Here is a 12,090-nt window from a genome sequence, read left to right on the forward strand (position 1 = left end):
TCGCGCTCGCCTGTCAGATGGTCTGACAGAAAGTCTGCGTGAGAGGCTTACAGAGACGCGCTGTTTAATGTGTTTGAGATATGCTGTCTTCCGAATGCATAATTTACATTTCACAGGTATATTCTCCATCTGTAAATCTTAAAAGAGCCATGGAAATATTTCCATTTTGCTATCAGAAGTGCATGAGCTTTTGCCTTGCGATTCTCCTCTAAACTCCTACAGAACGAGCGCCGCCGCGCGCATGCGCGCCAAACAGACAGAGCTCAAAGAAATAGGAGCGCAGTTACTCTGACTAAAAAATAAATTTTGCTGAAATATTTGTAGTTGGACAATTAATGTGACATATGTACAATTTTAAACCTACAAGTAAGTGTATTTGCATGATAGCACTAACTGTAAAGTGTAATGGGGTAATCAAAATAGCATTTTTACTTAAAATCAATCTTTTTATTATTTAAATTTTTAGTTTAGTAACTAACTTCTGCTTTAAAATGATTATTTTTTTGTTTTAAGATTGCAATGTTACAATGTAATGTGATTTTAACTTTTTTTTGTCACATAATATATGCCTACATACTTACATTCACTTTACAGGTGCTGCTCATATAATTAGAATATCATCAAAAAGTTGATTTCACTAATTCCATTCAAAAAGTGAAACTTGTATATTATATTCATTCATTACGCACAGACTGATATATTTCTAATTTTTATTTCTTTTAATTTTGATGATTATAACTGACAACTAAGGAAAATCCCAAATTCAGTATCTCAGAAAATTAGAATATTGTGAAAAGGTTCAATATTGAAGACACCTGGTGCAACACTCTAATCAGCTAATTAACTTAAAACACCTGCAAAGGCCTATAAATAGTCTCTCAGTCGAGTTCTGTAGGCTACACAATCATGGAAGACTGCTGACTTGACAGTTGTCCAAAAGACGACCATTGACACCTTGCACAAGGAGGGCAAGACACAAAAGGTCATTGCAAAAGAGGCTGGCTGTTCAGAGAGCTCTGTGTCCAAGCAAATTAATAGAGAGGCAAAGGGAAGGAAAAGATGCGGTAGAAATAAAGTGTACAAGCAATAGGGATAACCGCATGCTGGAGAGGATTGTGAAACAAAACCCATTCAAAAATGTGGGGGAGATTCACAAAGAGTGGACTGCAGCTGGAGTCAGTGCTTCAAGAACCACTACGCACAGACGTATGCAAGACATGGGTTTCAGCTGTCGCATTCCTTGTGTCAAGCCACTCTTGAACAACAGACAGCGTCAGAAGCGTCTTGCTTCAAAAAGGACTGGACTGCCGCTGAGTAGTCCAAAGTTATGTGCTCTGATGAAAGTAAATTTTGCATTTCCTTTGGATATCAGGGTCCCAGAGTCTGGAGGAAGAGAGGAGAGACTCACAATCCACATTGCTTGAGGTCCAGTGTAAAGTTTCCACAGTCAGTGATGGTTTGGGGTGCCATGTCATCTGCTGTTGTTGGTCCACTGTGTTTTCTGAGGTCCAAGGTCAATGCAGCCGTATACCAGGAAGTTTAAGAGCACTTCATGCTTCCTGCTGCAGACCAACTTTATGGAGATGCAGATTTCATTTTCCAGCAGGACTTGGCACCTGCACACAGTGCCAAAGCTACCAGTACCTGGTTTAAGGACCATGGTATCCCTGTTCTTAATTGGCCAGCAAACTTGCCTGACCTTAACCCCATATAAAATCTATGGGGTATTATAAAGAGGAAAATGCGATATGCCAGACCCAAAAATGCAGAAGAGCTGAAGGCCACTATCAGAGCAACCTGGGCTCTCATAACACCATAGCAGTGCCACAGACTGATCGACTCCATGCCACACCGCATTGCTGCATTAATTCAGGCAAAAGGAGCCCCAGCTAAGTATTGAGTGCTGTACATGCTCATACTTTTCATGTTCATACTTTTCAGTTGGCCAAGATTTCTAAAAATCCTTTCTTTGTATTGGTCTTAAGTAATATTCTAATTTTCTGAGATACTGAATTTGGGATTTTCCTTAGTTGTCAGTTATATTCATCAAAATTAAAAGAAATAAACATTTGAAATATATCAGTCTGTGTGTAATGAATGAATATAATATACAAGTTTCACTTTTTGAATGGAATTAGTGAAATAAATCAACTTTTTGATGATATTCTAATTATATGACCAGCGCCTGTATTTGTTCAATCCAAATACAAAATACTGGGATATATAGGCTAACGTATACCGCAAATCAGCCAAAATATACGTGATATGAATTTTTGCTCATATCACCCAGCCTTATACAGAAGTGTACTGGAGTTTGTTTGTTTTTTTGTTTGTTTGTTTTATAACAAAAAAACTAAATCACAAAATTAACTAAACAGTTACAGTAAAAAACAGTAAACTGTTTACTCCCACAACAAAGTGCAGGGTTTGTGTGTTCTTTTATACAGTCTATGGTTCTACATCAGCAGCACCACGCACATGCCTTTTTTTACACACAGAGATACTCTCGATAATGGTGATATTTGGAGGAAAATATTTTTTTTGAATAAAGTCATTACTTATTTTATTTAATTATTTTTTTTTCACACAAAAACTATTCTCGTAGCTTTGTAAAACTGAGGATCCACCACTGATATCACATGGACCGTTTTAACAATGCCCTTACTACTTTTCTGAGTCTGGGAACATTTCAGCATTGCTGTCTATGGAGGGCCAGAAAGCTCTCAGATTTCATCAAAAATATTTTCATTTGTTTTCCAAAAATAAACTAAGGTCTTACAGGTTTGGAATGACATGAGGGTGATTAAATAATGACAGAAATTGAATTTTTGGGTGAACCCTTTAAATAGATTTGTCTTGCAAATCTGTAAAACAACAGGTTTAAAAATTCTGTCCAAAAGTTAATTTGTTTGATAGTTAATTCATTATTTTGATTTGTGACAGGACAAAAGATGTGTTGACACTTCGTTATTTAGCTTAAATGATCAGGGACGGTGTGAAATTCAACAATGTAGTCATTGTTCTACATAAGTGATGACAGTTAGGATGGCAAACAGAATTATCATGAACAATATTTATGTTTACTGCAGCAGCATACATTTATTATCATCTCAGTCTTGCTCAAGGTGACCCATGAGGTTCACGGAGGAGCAGGTTTGACCCAGGCAGCAGATTCACTATCCAAACAGGCAATCATGTCTCTCAGAAGACCCCCACTCTCAGGCCTCTCACCACTGCTGTGAGTTCCTGCCAAAAAAAAACAACAAAAAAAAGTCATCACACATCCACTGGTTTGGTAATTTCATTTTCAGGTACATAATATAGCAATTATATAAAGCTGACCTAGTTATTACTTCAGGCACATAATAATCACATATCCTTTATTCAAACACCAATATTGTAGGAATAACCACAGTCATCATGTAATTTTATATATCTTACCAATTCTACAAACCCGATTCCAAAAAAGTTGGGACACTGTACAAATTGTGGATAAAAAAATGAGAATGCATGTGGAATTGATGTGGAAGTTTCAAATTTCAATATTTTATTCAGAATACAACATATCAAATGTTTTAAACTTCATCCAATTACTACGTTTCAACTCAAAGAGTTTGTCTCAAAGAGAGACTGTTGTGTTTTTGTATTCACGGAAACATGGCTCAGCGACAGCGTTCCGGACTGCGCCATTCAGCTCGAGCAGCTGACGTGCTATCGAGCAGACAGAGCTCGCGTCGCGGGAGAAAAAAAAAACCGCGGCGGCGGGCTTTGTGTTTACATCAATGACGCGTGGTTGCCGCGATGTTGTTGTGATCTGCAAACACTGCTCACCCCTGGTGGAGTTTATGATTATTAAGTGCCGGCCCATTCTATCTGCCAATGGAATATACTGCCATACTGCTCGTTTCAGTTTTACATTCCCCCCCGAACAACAACAACAGCAACAGGAACGATGCACTAAATGAACTGTACCAGCACATCAGTGAGCAGCAGACAGCACACCCCGATGCTTTTTTCTCATCATAGCTGGGGATTTCAACCATGCTGACTTAAAGAGTGTGTTTCCAAAAATTCACCAACACATTAACTTTCCAACAAGAGGTAATAACATTTTAGACTTTGTTTACACCACACAGAGAGGAGCTTACAAAGCCCTCCCCCTCCCCCCACCTTGGTGCCTCAGACCACATCACTGTCATGCTAATGCCTGCATACAGACCGCTTCGTTAAAGTCGCCAAACCAGTACAGAAACAGATTCAAGTGTGGCCAGAAGGGTCGTCTGACGCTCTTCAAGACTGCTTTGATACAACTGACTGGAATATGTTTAAGCAGGCTGCCACCAGGCTGGACTGAGGAGACAAGTTGCTCAAGTTTAGGAATAGGAATGTTGTCCCATTCTTGTCTAATACAGGCTTCTAGTTGCTCAACTGTCTTAGGTCTTTGTCGCATCTTCCTCTTTATGATGCGCCAAATGTTTTCAGTTTTCAAATACATCAGCAAGTGTATTGAGGATGTAACAGTCCGGGCCAACCAGAAGCCGTGGATGACAGGGGAGGTCTACAGATTCCTGGAGACGCGGAAAGCTGCCTTTCATTGCTGGAGATGAGGGGGGCCTGAGAACAGCCAGGGCCAACCTATCCCGCGGCATCAGAGAGGCTAAGAGACAGTACTCCAGGAGGATAGCCCATCAATTCAGTGACAGCAGAGACACTCGGAGCCTGTGGCAGGGGATACAGACCATTACGGACTACAAGCCCCCACAGCTGACCTGTGACAGCAACATCTCTCTGCTGAACAAGCTGAACACCTTCTTCGCTCGCTTTGAGGCACAAAACAGCACCACTGCACAGAAGTGGGGAAGTGGGGAAGTCGTGGCCTAATGGTTAGAGAGTCGGACTCCCAATCGAAGGGTTGTGTGTTCGAGTCTCGGGCCGGCAGGAATTGTGGGTGGGGGGAGTGAATGTACAGTTCTCTCTCCACCTTCAATACCATGACTTAGGTGCCCTTGAGCAAGGCACTGAACCCCCAACTGCTCCCCGGGCGCCGCAGCATATGGCTGCCCACTGCTCCGGGTGTGTGTTCACAGTGTGTTTGTGTTCACTGCTCTGTGTGTGTGCACTTCGGATGGGTTAAATGCAGAGCACAAATTCTGAGTATGGGTCACCATACTTGGCTGAATGTCACGTCACTTTCACTTTCACTTTTTCACTTTCAGAAGACTCCACCTCCTCCCAGTGACCAGGTGATGATGCTGAACCCGGACAGCGTGAGGGAGATCCTTCAGCAGGATCAATGCACGCAAAGCTCCGGGTCCTGACAACATCCCCTGGGCGTGTACTGAGAGACTGTGCTGCAGAACTCACTGATGTCTTCACAGACATTTTCAACATCTCACTTAGTCAGGCTGTTGTTCCCCCATGCTTCAAAGCTACCACCATCATTCCAGTCCCGAAGAAGCTATCTCCATCCTGCTTCAATGACTACCGTCCTGTTGCACTTACTCCCATCCTCATGAAGTGCTTCGAACGGCTAGTCATGCACCACATCAAGTCTGCCCTCCCACCCTCCCTGGACCCATTCCAGTTTGCATATCGGTCCAACCGGTCGACCGATGATGCCATCTCAACTACCCTCCACTCAGCACTCACACACCATAGACTTCATAGACTTCAGTTCAGCATTCAACACAATCATCCCTCAACAGCTCATTCACAAACTGGTCGAGCGGGGGCTCAACACTTCGCTGTGCAACTGGCTGTTGGACTTTCTGACTGGAAGACCTCAGGCAGTACGTGTCGGCAGCAACACATCCAGCACCATCACACTGAACACTGGGGCCCCCCAAGGATGTGTGCTGAGCCCCCTCCTCTTCACTCTGCTGACACACGACTGCACACACCGTCACAACACAACTCCATCCTCTTCATTAAGTTTGCGGATGACACGACTGTGGTGGGTCTCATTTAGCAACAGAGATGAGACAAACTACAGGAGCGAGGTGAGCCGCCTGGCCGGGTGGTGCAGTGACAACAATCTCTCTCTGAACGTGGAGAAGATGAAGGATATTGTTGTTGACTTCAGGAGAGCGCACACTCAGCATGTTCCTCTGACCATCAACGGTGCGACTGTGGAGAGAGTGAGCAGCACCAAGTTCCTGGGTGTGCACATCACAGAGGACATCTCCTGGACCGACAACACTGCAGCACTGGCCAAGAAATCACAGCAGCGTCTCTACTTCCTCCACAAACTGAGGAGAGCCAGAGCCCCACCCCCCATCATGTACACCTCTCTACAGAGGCACCATCGAGAGCATTCTGACTAGCTGCATCACTGTGTGGTATGGCGCCTGCAACGCGTCCAGCCGGAAGACTCTGCAACGCATAGTGAGAGCAGCTGAGAAGATCATTGGTGTCTCTCTCCCCTCCCTCCAGGACATTTATGGAACCCATCTCACTCGCAAAGCCCTCTGCATTGCAGGTGATCCCACTCACCCGTCACACAGCTTCTTCAGTCTGCTGACATCAGGGAGGAGACTGTGGAGTCTCCAGGCCAGGACCAGCAGACTAAAGGACAGCTTCATCCATCAGGCTGTCAGGAAGCTGAACTCGCTCCCGAACTTGTCCCCCCGTCCCTCTCCTGCCCCAGGCACCACTGAATTATGAACCCCCGCCCCAGATCCCACATCTCGAGGTCCTTCCACCCCCCCTCCCTCTAACATACGATGACATGCACCAGTCACTTTGTGCAGCATTGGTCTGCTCACTACCTCATTCACCATGGAACTGACGTCATTCTACCACCTCATCAGTCAGTTTAAATAAAATAACTGCTCTTGAGCCCTTTGTCACTTTAATCAGACTGAATAAGCTATTTTTTATGCACTAAAAATCTTTTTATCTGCACTGTTTTGTTCACCGGTTTGCACTCTATCTGCCATGTGCCTTGCGCTGCTTTTATGTAACCTTATTTTTATTTCATTTTTTCTATTATGTCTTTTTTTACATTCCCTTATTGTATAGTTTTATCTTATATTTTATATTTGATCTAGATTTTAGGCTCCACTGTTAGTGTTATCTGTATGCACCGGGGGTCTGAGAGTAACGCAATTTCGATTCTCTGTATGTATGTACTGTACATGTGGAAGATCTGACAATAAAGCAGACTTGACTTGACTTGACTTGACTTGACTAATAAGTTGCAAATTGGTCCTCCAGCTGTTCCTTATATGTACATTTAACTTTTCCGGCCTCTTATTGCTACCTGTCCCAACTTTTTTGAAATGTGTAGCCAAAATGAGCCAACATTTGGCATGACATTTCAAAATGTCTCACTTTCAACATTTGATATGTTATCTATATTCTATTGTGAATAAACTTTTTTGGAATCGGGTTTGTATGTTTGGTCAATTTCCTAATCACAGGGTTTGGGAAATCATAAATGCTATCAGTCACTCCTGTAAATGAAGAATAATTACGGCACATTGTGTTGAATATGAACTTTAACATGGTAAATTTATAATGTGAGTGGGCAGAGACTTAGGCCTACCGTGCTTTCCCTCATTGGTTGACCATTTAGAAGGGGGAGTGTCAAAGATGGTTTCTTCAGCAACTGCTATAATCATTAGAAATCATAAATCAATTATTATTCCAAAAGTTAAAAATATACAACATTATATAAAGCAATATAAATATATATATAATTTTATTTTATTTTTTTAACCAATGAATCAGTATTATACAGTAGGCAAGGCAAACCTAAATGCAGACATGTGGACATGCTTGTCATACCGACATACCATTCGCTTGTAGCTCATACAATTTCCTGGCAATCCAGTGATTTTGGAACATCCCTGGTTACAACTTCATGAGCCTCAAATCACATGGACTAATGGGCAAATCACACAAAGGTCAGAGAACTGCTACAAACTTTGTTTGCAGGCAGTGGAATCACCAATCCTTTAGGCAGCCACCATAAAAATAGAGACTCCATCAATCCCCAGCCTACTTTTGGAGTATGCTGATCTAGCAGAGGCATTCAGTAAAAATCAAAGCCAGTTACCTCTCCATAGACCCAGCGACTGTGCCATCTAGCTGCTTCCTGGTACAACCCCTCCTAAAGGCAGGATCTTCCCTCTATTTCAACCCGAGTCAGAAGCCATGAGAGCCTACATTGATGAGGAATTAGCTAGGGATGCACCGATCATGATTTTTCATGGCCGATTCCGATACCGATTTTTTTTACAAGCGAAACTGGTCGATTCTGATTCTGATTTCCAATTTATTTTTTCTTTAAGCAACAAACAAGAAAGAAGGAAAATATACATAAACAAGATGTTTATTTGGTATTTAATAAGCCAAACTGGCTTTTGGCTATTGAAAACAATAACCGTAATCATCTGAAATTAACGGCAGTGACTGCACAGTAAGTAGCCTACATTCAATACAAACTAGATGGTACAGACATCAGCATTTAGCTTTTGTTTTTGAATTGGGTTGAAACTACATAGAACTGGCCTTAAATGAAAAGATTAACTGTAACCTTGTGAAATTAAAGGCAACAACTGCATAGTTCTTCAATCCAAACAACACAATCAACACACAATTCATAATGTCCAGGCTGTTCTTCAATGTTTGATTTCCCCACCAACTGTATGCGAAAGCTGAAAAATGTGAATTCCAACAGAAATCAATGACATTCCTCGGATATGTAATCAGCTCGGAAGGCATGGCCATGGACGATCACAAGGTGCAAGCAGTCTTTGACTGGCTTCAATCAATGACGGTGAAGGAGATGCAATGCTCACTAGGATTAGCTTTGCTTTTTTTTTATAGACATTTCATCAGACTTTAGTTCCATTGCAGCTCCACTAACGTCCATGATTAAGAGGGGGGAATCTGCCTGAAACATGCTGTCTGGAGACAAAAGAAACAGGCTGACCGTCACCGACATCCCACTCCAGAGTATGCTCCTGGACAATGGGTCTGGCTATCCACCTGCAACCTTCACTGGCTGACATTTGCTGGAGTGTTTCCTTGTACTTCTCTGTTGGATTACCATGTTTGACCTTAGACTGTTACCTGTTTCATGAATGTTTGCTGCCTGCTTCCATCTCCTTGCTCTGTTGTTGGGACTCTGATTCTGCTTTGGTCTCGTTTCTGATAACCCTGACTACTGGCGATTGAACCTGCCTGTATTTATGCTCTTCTTTTAAAATAAATGGATCCTCACTCTGTTGACCCCTCATTACTGTTAATAAACAATATTATATTTAAACAAGCACTGCCAAAAAAAATAAAAATAAAGTAATGATAATTATAATAAAATATTATAGTTGTTATTATATAGTAGTCATGGTCCGTCAGTAAAAACTCCTCAGTACTTTGCTCCATTTCATTTTTTGTGTGCAAACTGTCTTGTGTCTCATCAGCAACTGAGGACAAAAATTGTAAGAATGATTCTTGTAAGAACATACACAGACATCTTTAAATGCATCTCAAATGTTCTTTTGCCTGAAGTTTCCCCATACAGGAGATTGACAAGGAATTTCATCTGCTAAAGGAAATAACTTAAAGGGATGGTTCACCCAAAAATGAAAAATTTGCAAGTATGTGCACTGGCCAGTGTTAAATAAATGTGAATAAAATAATAAATGAAATCTGAAAAAAAAACAACAACATTAAATTATCAGTTTTTGTGTAAACTAAATCTTAATCTTTTAACTTGTTTTTCCAAAACAATGAAGGCATTTTATCATTACACTGTTGCAATCTGGTTTGCACAGTTGTGGTCTGAAAGACACTGATCTGTCAGTAATCGGGCCGGATCTGGGCCAACACTATATTGCTGTCTGGGATGTGACATCAGAGGGTCCGTTAGAATTTGTTGAAGCATCGAAAATACATTTTGGTCCAAAAATAACAAAAACTACGACTTTATTCAGCATTTTCTTCTCTTCCGGGTTTGTTGTGAGCGTGTTCACGACGCTTCTGACGTGTTTTCTGGTGCGCCCAACAACAAAGATAACATGTCAGCAGCATCGTACGACAACTGTCACAGCAGTCGAAAGCCCTGTCCCAAATGGCACACTTAATATGGACTTTCGGTCTCGTGGACTTAAATTGAGCATGCTTGCCGAGTCTACGAGTCCGTAGGCCGTCCCATTTAGCATTTTAACGCTCTGAAGTGTGCTCAGCAGCTCCCCCTTTGTACCCTTGAAGCGGTCTTTCGCGAAGCCCGCATAGATGCAGGCTCCGCACACTTTAACTACCCAGGAATCCTTGCGAAATGCCAATCAGACAACGGATGGGAGGAGATTTCGCTCAAGAACAATTGATGACATGGCTGAGAATAAACTATTTAAGTGTAGGTATCATTACGGTTTTTATGACCTAGGTGTACATTTTACCAGTTTGTTACTTACAGTTTATACAAACATTATGGTCATCGACCAGTGGTTGATATCTCAAACATAATAATAGCGCATTGAATAATACGATCGCATTATGATTCATTAAATAAACAGAACCGAATGTCAGGGCTTTACTGAGTCATATGTAAACCTAGTATTTATATTTAAACCTATAAATTCATCTGAAACTCACGCACATGTTTATTATGTGTTAAAATTGTAATCTTAGTTCAAATGGAACATTATGTATTATTACAACTGTATAATTATTATTTAAATAAGCATGTATATATTGTCTAATGCCCAGTTGGCATAAGCAAAAGCAGGCTGTTTAGTTGACATGGAGACATGGACTTGTGCCAAGGGCCCTATAGGTCTGCACTACATGATTTTACCAAAGTGTGGACTCTGATGAAGTCCACAAGTCCGGAGTGTGCCATTTGGGACAGGGCCGCACTCACAACAAACCCGGAAGAGAAGACAATGCTGAATAAAGTCGTAGTTTTTGTTATTTTTGAACCAAAATGTATTTTTGATGCTACAAAATACATTTATACTAAAATTAAGTATAAAGAGGAGATGAAAGATGAAAAGCCCCCCCCCCCCCCCCCCGCCTAGGGCCGCTTTCTTCTCCTCTTCTCCTCTTTATAGTATAAAGAGGGAGAAGAAAAGCGGGCCCTAGGCGGGGGGGGGGGGGGGGGCGCTTTCATCTTTCATCTCCTCTTTATACTTAATTTTAGGCAGTTTCTATAGCGTGATATTTGACAGATATCGAAAGCGCATAATGTTACGTGATCCATGTAATGCGCGAGCACGAATCTCCACTCGCAAGTGGATTTCCTTCACTCACACAAAACTGGATGTGTGCTTTTAAATATACATTGTTCTTCTATTTGGCTTCTAAATTGGCTCTGCTTTTGCTCAGAGATTACGTGTATGCTCAAACGTTCTTGCATCACTGAAGACTAGAAGCGCTTTTTTTCTCATTCAGATGAGGAGTAGGCTTATCTCATTAAATGGAAGCAAGCTGATTATATTCAGCCTTTCTAGTTATTTTATTTTATGTAATAGCCTACTTATTTTAGTTAAGTGCTTAACTTATAAATATGCATTTATTCAATTGTTTTATTAAGTGCATTTGTATTTTGTTGTTTTTGTATATAGTTTTTGCAATAAAAGCGTATTAACCAGGTTCCAAAAATAATCACTGAGGGTTGCTTCTAAAAATGAGTGAGGGTGCTCTAGTCTTAATGCCCATTTTCACATATTTTTCTCCCGTCTATTGCTTTGGTCATCATTGTGTCAATCACTGCTACTTCGAGAGTGAAATCCCACATAAATATGCAGATGTCATTCCCGAAACTTTGCAAACGTGTGTGTGGCTGAAAAACAAAGTTCTACATTTTAAATGGATCATAGACTAGAAAGCTTGCAAAAGAGTGCTCATTACCTCTAAAAAAGCTGTAACTCTTTGTTTAGTGAGTGTATACACGATGTATTTTAATTTTTTTGTTGGTGCAAACCATAACCCCCCACAATTGGTTTACGGCGAGCGTGAGCGGAGCCCAAACCCAATGCAGCCCTCTACTTTAGAGCTACTTTACAGCAGAATCTGTACTACAGAAATAAAGGTGACTTGACCTGATAAAAGGTATTACAGAAAAACATTAAAAAAGTCAAC

The sequence above is a fragment of the Cyprinus carpio genome, chromosome B3 (assembly GCF_018340385.1).
Source record: "Cyprinus carpio isolate SPL01 chromosome B3, ASM1834038v1, whole genome shotgun sequence".
In the NCBI taxonomy this organism is placed as follows: Eukaryota; Metazoa; Chordata; class Actinopteri; order Cypriniformes; family Cyprinidae; genus Cyprinus; species Cyprinus carpio.